Raw genomic sequence first — 12,876 nt, forward strand, 5'->3', positions numbered from 1 at the left:
TTTATACATATTTTCTATTTTATTTTTTATTGAGTTGGAAACATGTTCATAAATTAACCATCACTCTCTACTTCCAACCACTGCAACATTTCTTATCCCTCTCTTACCCTCATTTTGAGGAGTTAGACTTTCTCCATTCACTGACTCAGCAAAGTGCTAGCCAAAGAAGAATCACAGTCTTACCTTTTGTGCTAAAAGCTTAAGAGTAGGGTGTAATCACTAAATTTGGAAGATGCTATTTATCAAAGAAAGGTTTTTCTATCACTCCCCCTCATTTCTTCATACGTCCCTACACTACACACACACACACACACACACACACACACACACTTGATTCATTTGATTTTGAGAATGATAGCATGATGAAGAGGGAAATAACAACAAAAATAAAACTTCTACATGGAGGAACCTTTGAGAAGGTACCCAATGTTGCAGCCCACACTGTCCTGGGTGGCCATCAGTGAGGGAGAGGATCCTGATAGAGACAGGGTCCAAACTGCAGAGGAAACATCTACCCCTGATATCCAAGTGTTCAGATTCCAGAGTTCTCCTCAGTCTACCAGGGCTCAAGAGTCTCAAGTTAACTGAGGTACTTAAATCCACAGGCCAAAGAGAACTCAGTATGCAATAGATTTTCTCTTGTGTCAAGGGCCACAGGAAGCCCTTGGACTGAGGGAGAGTAAGCCTGAAGAGAATGTCATGGCAGTGAACTGCTTGGCCCCAAAGTCAGAGTCTCAGCCTGAAATGTGGAAGGTGCCCTCAGCAGATGGCAACATGTGCGGGTGACAACTGGACCCGAGGTAATGTGCCCCCTGCACATAAACACACACAGTGGCCATGAGAGGGTCTGACTTTTCCAACTACTCTGATTTAGAATTTAAGTGCTGGCTCAAGAAATGATGAAAGGAACATGATTTAAGTGAGACTTTATTTGTCAGCCAGCGGAATGAGAAATTTAATTATATCCCAGTTATAGTTAAACAAAGAATATATTTTGCATATGTGCATTTGTAATTTGATACACATATTCAGACTGATACAACCTTACCATCCACATTTGATGGATAAAGAAAACAAGGCCCAGTATGACATTAAGTTTTCAAGGTCATATAGCAAGAAAGATCTACAGTCAGAATTGAAATGCTTGTAGGCTGATCCTGAGCCTACACTTTAAAAAGAGATGTCTTCTCAGAAATTATTTTTTATAGTAAAAGTGGCTGAGAAGCTTTTTTTTTTTTGGAGGGGAGGGGCATTCTGCCAACCCAACACTAAATGGGTGGATTATGTCAATAAATAGTCACATAAGATCTCTATCTCTATCTAGCTATCTAAAATTTGAGGATTTTTGTTTAAATGCTTAATATATTTTCTCACTTTCTCTTTCATTAAAAAAGAAATGAAAAACTGTGTGATATTTTAAAATTTTGCTTTTCAGGTTTATTAAAAATTAATTTATCAAATTAAAATAAATAAACTGACATCCTTTTTGTCCAAAATACTGTGTAACTGAGGCACACAGTCCCTGATCTTGAAGAATAAATGTGGACACAGATGTCTTAATGTTAATATCACATAGTTACTCAAAAGTGTGTCAAAGGAAGGTACAGTAAATGCACATGGCTGTGGTTCTCATCAGGAGTGAATGTTTCTATTTCAGAAGATCGATGAAGGAGATTCCATTTGAGCCTAATCATGAGACCATATAGAAGAATATCCATAAGCAGAAACACAAAATATTAAGAACAATCTAGTTTTGGGAGAGTATATCAAAGCCCAAAGGCCAAATGGCACAAGAATTTAGAATATCTGTCACATAAAGTAGGTAGTGAAAGTAGAAGCTTGAAATATCACTGGAATATTGATCAGAGAGGACCTGACATAAAATATTAAGGAGTTTGAACTTTATTCTTAAGGAATTAAATTATAGACCTAAAATATAAGATATACAGATATTTAAGATCTCTGCACATGTTCACTCCACAGCCCAAAGTGGTGTGTGTCATTCACATAGGCTCCAATATAAGTTATACCCCCTACAGTTGGGCCAAATGGTGGCTCTGAAGACACCTTCATTTGCAGAATAAGGGCTACATCAAAATATCAGTGGCAATGGAAAATGAGACAAAGTTTAGCCCCGTGGATATGTGAGATGGTGGTTGTAGAAATATTTGAATTAGACAACCAAAGAAGAATGCTCTGGTTATCAATGGATTGCTCTTGGCTCCAAATGCACTTTACCTGCTCTGCAATAAAGGAGATTTCTGGCAGGCACAATAGTAAGCTTTGTCAGTAGAGAGCACTGGAGGGACATTACAGTAGTAAGGAGCTTCTCTTCCCAGGTCTATTTTGTTGCCATTTTCCTTTCTTATTGCTGCCACTATGCAGCTGTACAAGGATTCTGCTTGAGCCCAGAGCATGTAGTTTCTCAGCAAGCTTGCAGCCCCTGCCCAGGTCTGGTGACCACCTTTCTGCTGCCCTTCTGAAACAGACACTCAAGACTTCAAGCTGCCCTGGCAGGACACGTTCACAAAGCTGCGACTCCCTTTCTACCCTTGCTTGCTAGTGTGAATGTAAAATATTGCTTGCCCTATCAGTAAACAAAGGATGCTGCAGCCATCAAGCCATCACTTTATGGTGAGCCCTGAGGGAACTCAGGAGGGAGGCAGGATGGCCCCCCCCCCTCCAACTAGCAGTCAGCTGCTGCAGGCACCCCCGACTGTGCACCCGGAGTAGACTCAGGATGAGAAGCACAGGATACTGGCCCCAGATGGCTGAGGTGCATAGCAAAGGAATGATTTCAATGAGCCCAGACGTTGCATCTTCCCATACATAGAAAAGCGCTAAATTCTTTAACTTGAGATATCTGTTTTTCTTTATTTCTTCATTTATTTATTTTTAAAGGGTGATATTTATTTATTTATTTTCAGAACATTATTTTATTTTAATTATTTTTTAAATTAATTAATTAATTTTTGACTGCGTTGGGTCTTCTTTGCTGCACGTGGGCTTTCTCTAGTTGTGGCAAGCAGGGGCTACTCTTCATTGTGGTGCACAGGCTTCTCATTGTGGTGGCTTCTCTTGTTGCGGAGCACGGGCTCTAGGCGCGTGGCCTCCTCAGTAGCTGTGGCTCGCGGGCTCTAGAGCGCAGGCTCAGTAGTTGTGGTGCACGGGCTTAGCTGCTCCGCGGCATGTGGGATCTTCCCGGACCAGGGCTCGAACCCGTGTCCCCTGCATTGGCAGGCGGATTCTTAACCACTGCACCACCGGGAAAGTCCTGCTTTTCTTTAATTAACAGTAATCTTTTGATATTTCGACCACCTGGTCTTTGTTGCAAAAACTCCTATATCTCCTGGCCCCCCACCTTGTCTCTTCAGAGCAGTCTCTCAGAGCTATCTGAGATGCTGTGCCCGGGGTTAAGTCCTCAGTTTTGTCTGCCAAATAAAACATAACTCAACTTTTAGGTTGTGCATTTTTTTTCAGTTGACACTAGCCTCTCTCAGCCTGCACCCCCGAGGATAAGAGGGTAGTTTATGCAACCCTACCAAGAGCACCCTAGGCTTCTGATGTCCCAAACAACTCTGCACGCCCTCCTCTCGACCCACCTGCACAGTGGATGGAGTCTTTCCATCCTCTCTGGCTGGGGCAGGCCAGTGAGCTTTTCCGCTATGCAATGGGCTGCACCCACAACTTCTGCCAAGGAGACTTGGAGCCCAGCCTTGGGGCAGGGGCACACTTGTCCAAATTTGTCCTTTCTTCCTCATGTACTTTAAAATTCTGTTTATATTTTGATCATGCCTTTGCTTATTGTTAACAATTATTTATATTAAACTTCTCCTGTTCAAATTAAATTGTAGTTTCTGTCTCCTGATTGGATATGAACTGATACAGGAGAATAAAATAAAGGAGGAGGAAAGAAGAACTGGATGTAATTATAATGACTGTGTTTGTTGCAATTTGACAGAGTAATAATGGAGATAATTTCTGGGAAGATGATTAGGGAAAGCAGAGAAATATTGCTAAAATACTTATTTCATTGCTTAATAAAGAAGCAGCTTCATAAATACTTGAATGCCCAAATAACTAACTTAGTTAATGAGATATATCATGACACAGTCACTGTGTCCTTGTTCCACTCCTCACTTTCTAGTTTGAAGTTGTTAAATGTATGCAGAAACTATTACAATTTTACATTAATCATATTTACAATGCATTTGTGTTTAAGTAGGTTTTAATTTGTTTACCATGAAAATATAACTCTCTAGTATGGCATGTTTCTGACAGCTTCTCAATTACATGTTAAATATATGTTTAAATTAGCTAGTCAGTATATCTTCTATCGTTGAAGCTACAGAGAATTTCCTGACAAAAATTTGCTCTTTGATCCCTGTCTTGCTAAATTCTATTGAATATCCCCTTCTTTTATATTGTTCTTTCTTCAGACAGAGGACAATGTAATTGCTTGGGTATGAACTTATTTATTACGTTATGCTTCTAGATCACATCAATTAGAAAATGGTGTTTCTTAATATCTTCAACGATCTATTTACAAATTATTCCTTTGGTGAAATAATTGTTACAGATGGTTGATTCTACTTATTGTATATCTTCATTTTATTTACAATGTGTATATTAGCTTCCTAAGACTGCTATAACAAATTCCCAGAAACTGGATGGCTTTAAACAACAGAATTTAATTCTCTCACAATTGTAGAGGTCTGCTATCTGAAATCAAGGCTATCGTTCCTCTGAAGGCTCTAGGGGAAAATCCTTTCTTGCCTCTTCCAGCCTCTGATGGCTCTTGATATTCCTTGTTCTTTGATTGTAGCAACATAATTCCATCTCTGCTGTCTTCATATGTCATTTTTCCCCGCGTGTATGTGTTCTCTTCTTATAAGGACACCAGTCATTGGATTTAGGACCTGTCTCAATTCCATATGACCTCATCTTAACAAATTATATCTGCAAAGATCCCATTTCCAAATAATTTCCAGTCTCACATTCTGAGATTCCTGGAGCATGAATTTTTGAGGTATGTTATTCAACCCACTACTCTAGGGATATTAATTTTAAGGTTAAGGAAATTATCTAGGATGGCTTCTGAAAAACAGAAATAACTTAGATATACCCATTTCAGTTCTTCTTAGTCCACTTTTATATTTGAAATATAGTACATACTTTTTATACTATAGACTTAAAATGGAGAGATAAATGAATATATCTGGAGATAGTAAACAACATGTGCCTAAGTTCCAAACTCCTCTTCAGCTTCACATTCTTTTAATAGGAATGTTGCTTTTTTTAAACCATTTTGTTGACCTTGATAGAGGTGGGCTAAATCCCTGCTAAGTTTCCCATAAGAGTCAGGATATATTATCCTGAAAAATAAATAAATAAATACTCCAGTTTGTTAGACAATGATGCATATAAGGATAAAAATCAAAACGGAAACGTAGATGAGAATTTCAAAGCAGAGTTCATTGATAATGGTACTATTTAAACAAAAGAGGAGAGGGAGTTATCATAAAATGATAACCAGAGATGAGCTTTCTGGAGAGAGAAATAGTCAGTGTAAATGTCCTGAGATGGATGTTGCCTGATGTGTTTCTAGGATAGCAAAGAGGTCAGTGTGACTGCAAGAAAGTGAGCAAGGAAGAGCTGCAGGAGATGACAGCACAGAGTTACGAGGGGGTGTGGGATCCTGGAGCATTTCTAGACCATAGTAAGGACTTTTCCCTTTAGTCTGAGTAAGATCAGACACCTGGAGGGTTTTGCCAAGAAGAGTGAGATTATCTAATGCAAGATTACAAGAGCTGCTGTGTTGCAAGTAGTCTGGGGTGGGGGGGAGGGACAAAGTGGAAGCAATACTATTAAATTAAAAAGAGAGAGTTTATTGCAATAATCCAGGTGAGAGATGACTGTGGTTTTGACCACGGTGTGAGGAGTACAGGTAGTGAGGTTTAGCAGCACTTTAACATATCTTCATACATCCACTTACAAAAACTCGGTGATTTTGTAACACATACACATTTACATAAGTAAACTGCCTCTTCAAATTCAGCAATGACATGAACATTGTGAAAGACAATGGTCAAATCTCGTTTTCCATCTCACAGGATATGCTCCCTGATTAAAGGTAGATTATCCATACACAGTAGTGGAGAAGTCTATGGATACAAAAGGTTGGGGGAAGGCAACCAGGAATTCAGTTTCCATGTCTAACCTGAGATATCTACAGGCCACCTAGATGGATATATTGTACAGATAGTCAAATATATGAATCCACAGTATAGGAGGAAATTCAAGCTAGAGAAATAAACTTTGAAGAGATATTGCTGGTACTGTTAGCAAAGAGGTAAAATGAGATCAATAAGGGAGTGAGTGTATCTAAAGAATCAAAGGGGACATTTGACGTTAAGAAGTCAGAAAGAAGAGGAAGAAGGTGGGGGACCTCCCTGACTGTCCAGTGGCTAAGACTCTGCGCTTCCAATGCATGGGGCGTAGGTTCAAACCCTGGTTGGGGAACTAAGATCCCGCATGATGCACAGCGTGGCATAAGAAAAAAGAAAAAAAGAAAAAGAAAAAAGAAGAGGAAGGAAGAAGCAACAAATGGAATGAAAAGAGGTTGCAGCAAGTGAAGAAGAAAAAAAAGGCCAAAAGAAAAAAAAAAAGGCCAAAAGCCAAATAAAGGCAGTGTTTCAAAGACATGGGAGTAAAGCATGAGCTGTGGTCAATATGGCTGCTGGGTCAAGTGAAATGAAGACTGTGAACTGACCAATGGCTTTAGCAATGTGGAGGTTTTTGGTGATTTTGACCAGAGGTATTCTATTTAGGTAAACTTGGACAAATCACAAAATCTCTGCACTTCTGTGTCTGGATGTATAATGGAAAAATTAAGTGACCCATGTACCTTATTTGCCTGTGGCTCATGTAGAAGAAAACATGTCAGAAGTGTCTTAAAATTGGTAAAGGTTTGTACAAACATAAACCAGTATGCTTCTTGTTATGAATAACTGACATTCCACACATCTCCTCTCTTTGTTAACTAACTCAGACAACCATTTGCTATGCTTTTTGGTTTGGCTTTCACTTCTTTTTATTCAGATGCTTTTACTCTATGTCAAAATATAAAGATATGATTTCTGTGAGGTAATAAGTATTGGAAACTCTTTACTAACACTTTTTCTTTGAACCATGCAATTTATGTTTCTGTTAAATCTCGATTGCACTTAGGTTTAAACCTCATTTTTATAGAATCCACATACATCAAAAAAAAAGTATTCAGTACAAGGCAGCGAACAAACCATTTTTTAAAAAGTAATATGGATTTGCATCATCTCATAAGTGCAGATGTGGAGTGTACGTATTTAGTGCAAGATTTATTTTGTTTGAAAACACAGTATTATATAAAATGTGTGAGGATCTTATTTTGCTGCTGTTACTAAACTGTGGTTAGAGGACATTTAAATCTTTCTATGTCAAATCTTCATCTCTGAAATTAATACATTAGTTTAGATGTTCCTCTAAATTCCTTTCAACCTCTTAATTTCTGTGGTTCATTTCTCAGAATAATGTCCAAAGATATCTGCTTCCATATTTCTAGGTACTTCCTTTCTTGCAAGTTTCCTAGACATCTCATTTTATCTCATCATAAATAACTCTTCAGTTGAACTATGCCACTCTTTTTCCATAAAATTCTTAAATGTGTCTTTTAATTTCATTTAAATTTAATAGAAAAAAACAGCCCAGACTGCAGGTATTCATTGCACATGTTGGAGAAAATAATTGTTATTAAAGGATTGACACTAAAAAATTTTATACGAAATCCAGATATTTCACTGACCTCCATTTAGGATCCACTTCTGAAAGCAATATTACTGAGATGTTAGTCATAGTCATAATATATCAAACGTATACAGGAACATGAGTTAATGTCTATACATTATGTAATTTCTAAAGCAATTATATTCCTATAGGCATTTCAAAAATTGATAAAGTATTTTTTAAATGTTTAAATATATTTGAGTCAGCAATTATTATACACTTACTATCAGGTAAACTAGTTTTCTGGATGTTGCCGTAGAACAACGTTGAGTAAAACACTCTGCCTTCAAGTAATTAATAATGCAAGGAAAGAGATAAGATTAAAATTATTTATTGTGATTCTAATCCATGTTAGGTATTACGCTAGGGCCTGGGGGCATGACAGTGAATAAGACAGTATTTCTTTCTTTTTAGAGTTTATAGTCTAATGGGGAGAAATAAAGGAGTAAGTACACAATTAAAATAACATCTGATAAGTGTTATGGTGTTAATGAAAAGAGTACAATGGGAATGCAAGGAAAAGCCACTTAATTCAACTGTATGGATACAAGGAAAGGATCCTAAGTGAGAATGACATTCGATCCCAAACCTGAAGAACTAGAGAAGGACGAAAGAGTTAAAACCAGGAAATAATATGGAGACAAGCTTAAATTAAGTAAAAGCAAGGCACATTTGGAGAAGTAATGTGTTTCACCAGATTTTAAAGGTGGCATGTGTTCTGGACTGAATTGTGTCCCCTCCAAATCCGTATCCTGAAGTCTTAACCCCCAGTAACTCAGAATGTGATTGAATGTGGAGAAAGTGTGTTTGCAGAGATAATTAAGGTTTAATGAGTTCATTGGGGTGGGTCCTAATCTTATACAGCCAGTGTCCTTATAAGAAAAGGAGATCGGGACATAGACACTACAAGAGAAAAGACCATGTGAAAACACAGGTGGAAGGAGGCCATTTACAAACCAAGAAGAGAGGCCCTAGGAGAAATCAACTGTGCCAACACCTTGGTCTTGGACTTCCAGCCTCCAGAACTGTGAGAAAGTAAATTTCTGTTGTTTAAAGAAATTAAACACATAGTCCGTGGCCCTTTGCTACAGCAGCTCTAGCATATTGCAACAAGGTTAAAAATATGTTAGGCATACCATAAGGAATTTTGAAGCTATTTCACAGACTCTGGGCTTTACTGTGAAGTATTTGTAAAAGCTTTGCATTGCTTTCATCAGTGGAGTAATGATTTTAAAATGTCACCCTACCTGCAATCCTTAATGAATTGGCAGGAGACATGACTGAATTTGGAATGATATATAGGAGGACGATGTGCAGGTTTCCAGGTAAGAAATGAGGATAGTCTTAATCAGAATAGGTAAAGTGAGGATGGCAAAGGAAGTGAAGTGCCTCAAGGGATATGTGAGAGGGAGAATTGTGAGGATTTCATTGACTGTGTGTGAATATTGTGGAAAGAGCCAAGGATGCCACTCACTACCAAGAGATGGAACACTGGTTTGATGGAGATGCCATTCACTGAGTAGAGGACTGTAAAATGCTGACATGTGCAACTAACCTCCCTTTCAGGATGGAGGCACTTATTACCTTAGATCCTGGGAGGACTGATAGCTGATGTCTCATCTGAGTTGCTTCCAGGAACTGCCCTTAGCTGAAGGAGCATCCTTTCTCAAAGGCATCCTTTTTGCTAGGGAGTAGCCCATATCCAATGACTGGTTACTGCAGTGGTATCAAACTTAGGCTGCTTCACCTCAAAGAAGGAAATGCTGAAAGGCTAGGGAAGCTTCAGAGACCCCAGAGTATCCGCTATGGCTTATATTCCAACTCTAGCATTCTTAAATTCAACTGCTCCCATTACCCAATTCTGCTTCCCTCACTCTTTCATAGGTGTTGTTCCTTAGACACTGTTTAGTAAACCTCCCCCTTGTACATTTTTCTCTATTTTATATTTCCAATTGACTTAATACAGTTAAGTCAGAAGTTATCCTAGGGAGCAGGTTTTAAAATAAGATTTTTGGACCAGGATCATTCACTTCATGGCTAACTGGCAACGAGGACTGGCATATTAGTGGTATGTGTAATAACAGTGATAGCCCCTTGATACAGTATTGGTACAGTTTGACTACTGATGGGATACTAATGGAAAGAAATGAACTGAATAGTACAGTAGCTCAGAGATTTGCAAGCTGTGGTGGGAATTGATGACCATAAGGACTGTGGAATCAGTTGGCTAAAACTAAGTGCTACCAGTAAGTCAAAGAAAAACAAGGAAAGGCTGAGATTGTTAATCACCAATTTAAGTAGCTGAAAGTCAGAAGGCCGCTTTTAAAAAGACATTTATTTTCTGTAGTCAAAGGAGAGAAACTTAATATTCAGACCCAGGACTCAGTTATAAATGTAGAGTAATTCCAGGAGAGGTTGGCAATTCTGCTCTTCTGGGGTCAGATGGAAAAGCAAGGAACTCTGTAGGAGTTGGAGTAGGGACCTCTGAGTCAATGTGCTTGAGAGCCATGAAACCCAAATCTTCCAGAGCTCCCTGGGCCTGGAGAATTGGCTCGATCCTTTAATATAACTCTGATGCTTAGCCTTGCTTGTAGAATGATGTAGGGACCTCCTCCTTGACAATGCAACTCACCCCTTCCTAAGGATCCATCCAGTCTTCTCATCCTAACCACCAGACTATAACAAAGACCAAAAGGATGAAGTCAACATATACTGGGAGCAGCCAGCAGAGTATGTAGGCACTGGATGCTGAGAGCTCTGTGTCAAGGGAGGGAGATACGTTGTTAGAAAATAGCCATGGTAGAGTGAACATAAGATGTAAGGCCAGAAAACTCAGCAGCTGACTATGCCTTACAGGAGAGCGTGTGAGGTATTCTATTATTAGTGAAGGTAACAACAATCTTGTTGAGAGGCTCAATGGTGGCTGTCTTCTCTAGAACATGAGTAACTACGTGGTATACTGTTACAGAATCAATCTCCTTAACAGCAATAGGGAACAATAGGGATGATAGAATCTCAAAATAATAGAGGTCAGATGGCTATGTTTAAACACAATGTTAATACATTCTTTTCTATCCCTGGCAGGAGTAAGGATCAGAATTAGCTATTATTTATGTGACACAAACATTTAATTCTCTAGTTCTCTGACATCAGCAGTGATAATGATTGGCTTTCTTTTTTTTTTTTTTTTTTTTGGTTCAGGGACCTGGAGATAAATTTTCAAAAAGAGTGGGGGAAAAAGATCAAGGATTAAGAAGTTTCAAGAAATAGAATGTGGATGGAACTATGGCAGTGGGCACAACGTATGAAGATCTTTGAAATGCAAATTAGCCACTGGAGAGCATACTCTACAGAAGAGGCTTTAGCCCACCCAGTAAACAGAATAGCATAGTCATTTGACATCAGAAAACTTCTATCATTGATTGTAGGCACAGTGATTCATAACAGAGTGGCCAGGGTGGCAGAGATCATGGCTATGCATGGCCACAACAGCATGAGTTCCTACTCCCCAAGCCTGATGTGCAAATATCCAGTAAAACAGTGCTGAACCCCCAGAACCTGTTGTCACATTTATTATGTAGTACTACTTCCAACCTGAAAGGACAGTGATATGCATTTCAGCTAAGGGTTTGTCTTTCCTGCCTATAGGGCTTTGGCCAGCAGATAATTTGGAGACTTGCAGACCTGTAATCCCACATAAGATTGCTTCAGACCATGGAGCTCAGCCCCCTTTCTAGCAAAGAAGTATGCCAGTGAGCTCATGACCATGGGATCTACGCGTTATACTGCACACCAGACCACCCAGAAGCTGCTATCCTGATGAGCAAAAAAAAACAGATTCTGAAGGTGAGATGCCATTTTGAAAATGATACTCTGAAGTGATGGGGTTTCATGCTTCCATACTCCAGGATGCAGCGAACATCCTAAATTATCATTTTATGGTGCTGGGTCCCCAGTAGGTAAAAAATGTTGATACAGGAATCAAAGAATGAAAAGAGAAGAAGTGTTCCACTTACTGTCATTCACCAAATGGGGAATTCATGCTTCTTGTCTTCACAGCATTAGGCTCTGTGGGTCTAGAGTCCCTGGTTGCTTGAGAAGAACACTTCCACCTGGGAAAAGAGTAAGAGTACCAGTGAACTTTAATTTATGGCTGCCACCTGGTGATGGCATCTCTTTATGTCACAGAATAGTGTCATCATACTAACAGGGAAGGAGGTAAAGTCGATGTTACATAGTGGGGACAAGGAAGGATTCACTTGGCAATCATTTGGGGTCTCTCTTGCTACTCCCCTGTCCAATTTTGATTGCAAGTGGACAAATGCAGCAGCCAAGGTCTGAGCGGGCCATGTTGAAAATAGACCAGCCCAGATACTTTGGGGATGAATTTCTGAATCACCCCATTCTACAGTCTCCTTAGGCTAACAGAGATACTAAAACAGTGTGGGGAATCTAGACTGGGTAGTAGGAGACAGAAATGTTAAATGTTGCCATGAGAATTATAGCACCAGTGGGAACTTCATTTGTTCCCTTTTACCTTCCTCTTCTGAATTACTCCAGAAAAGAGGCCAATTAGAATCTTAGGGAAAATATACCTAGCTGGAGTTGGATCATGTGTTGCAAATTTATGGTCAGTAATGGATTCTTTCTTGAGTTGCCCAGATCACCCTTCAGAAATGAGGATCTCATTCATCCAGCTACCAGGAATGTTGTCAGTTGCTGGCTCACAACTAAGCCTTTCGTAAGGAATTGCTCTTGACCAAAGGAGACTCATCTCCTGAAGTTACTAACTCTTCTTCAAGTGTGAGCCCACGTCTAGTTACTGGTGAATGCCACAGTACAAAGGTTCAATTCCCTTGCCTCAATTTAGGACGACACTGAAGGGCCATTCTAGTCCAGAGCTCACTGTGTTACTGGCTAAAACCTATATTACAGTTGTGTTACAGTTCAACTCCTCTATCTGCCAACCCCATTTCTTTACTCTACTACAGGAGATATTCTCCGGATACTTCCCTAGAAATTTATTGCAGGCAAATTTTCATGCCAGAGTCTGTT

The 12,876-nt window shown here is 39.3% G+C and overlaps 1 long non-coding RNA gene across 1 annotated transcript in view; it reads right to left on the bottom strand.

The window, feature by feature from the left end:
* Nucleotides 1–9,450: 9,450 nt before the first annotated feature.
* Nucleotides 9,451–12,876, bottom strand: part of LOC309628731 — a 162,365-nt gene continuing 158,939 nt past the window's right edge. The window contains exon 2 of the long non-coding RNA XR_014244678.1: nt 9,451–11,933. This is a non-coding gene — a long non-coding RNA (uncharacterized lncRNA). The remainder of the gene's footprint in view (nt 11,934–12,876) is intronic.

Source organism: Balaenoptera borealis (genome assembly GCF_965194805.1).
Source record: "Balaenoptera borealis genome assembly, chromosome: 5".
Classification (NCBI taxonomy): Eukaryota; Metazoa; Chordata; class Mammalia; order Artiodactyla; family Balaenopteridae; genus Balaenoptera; species Balaenoptera borealis.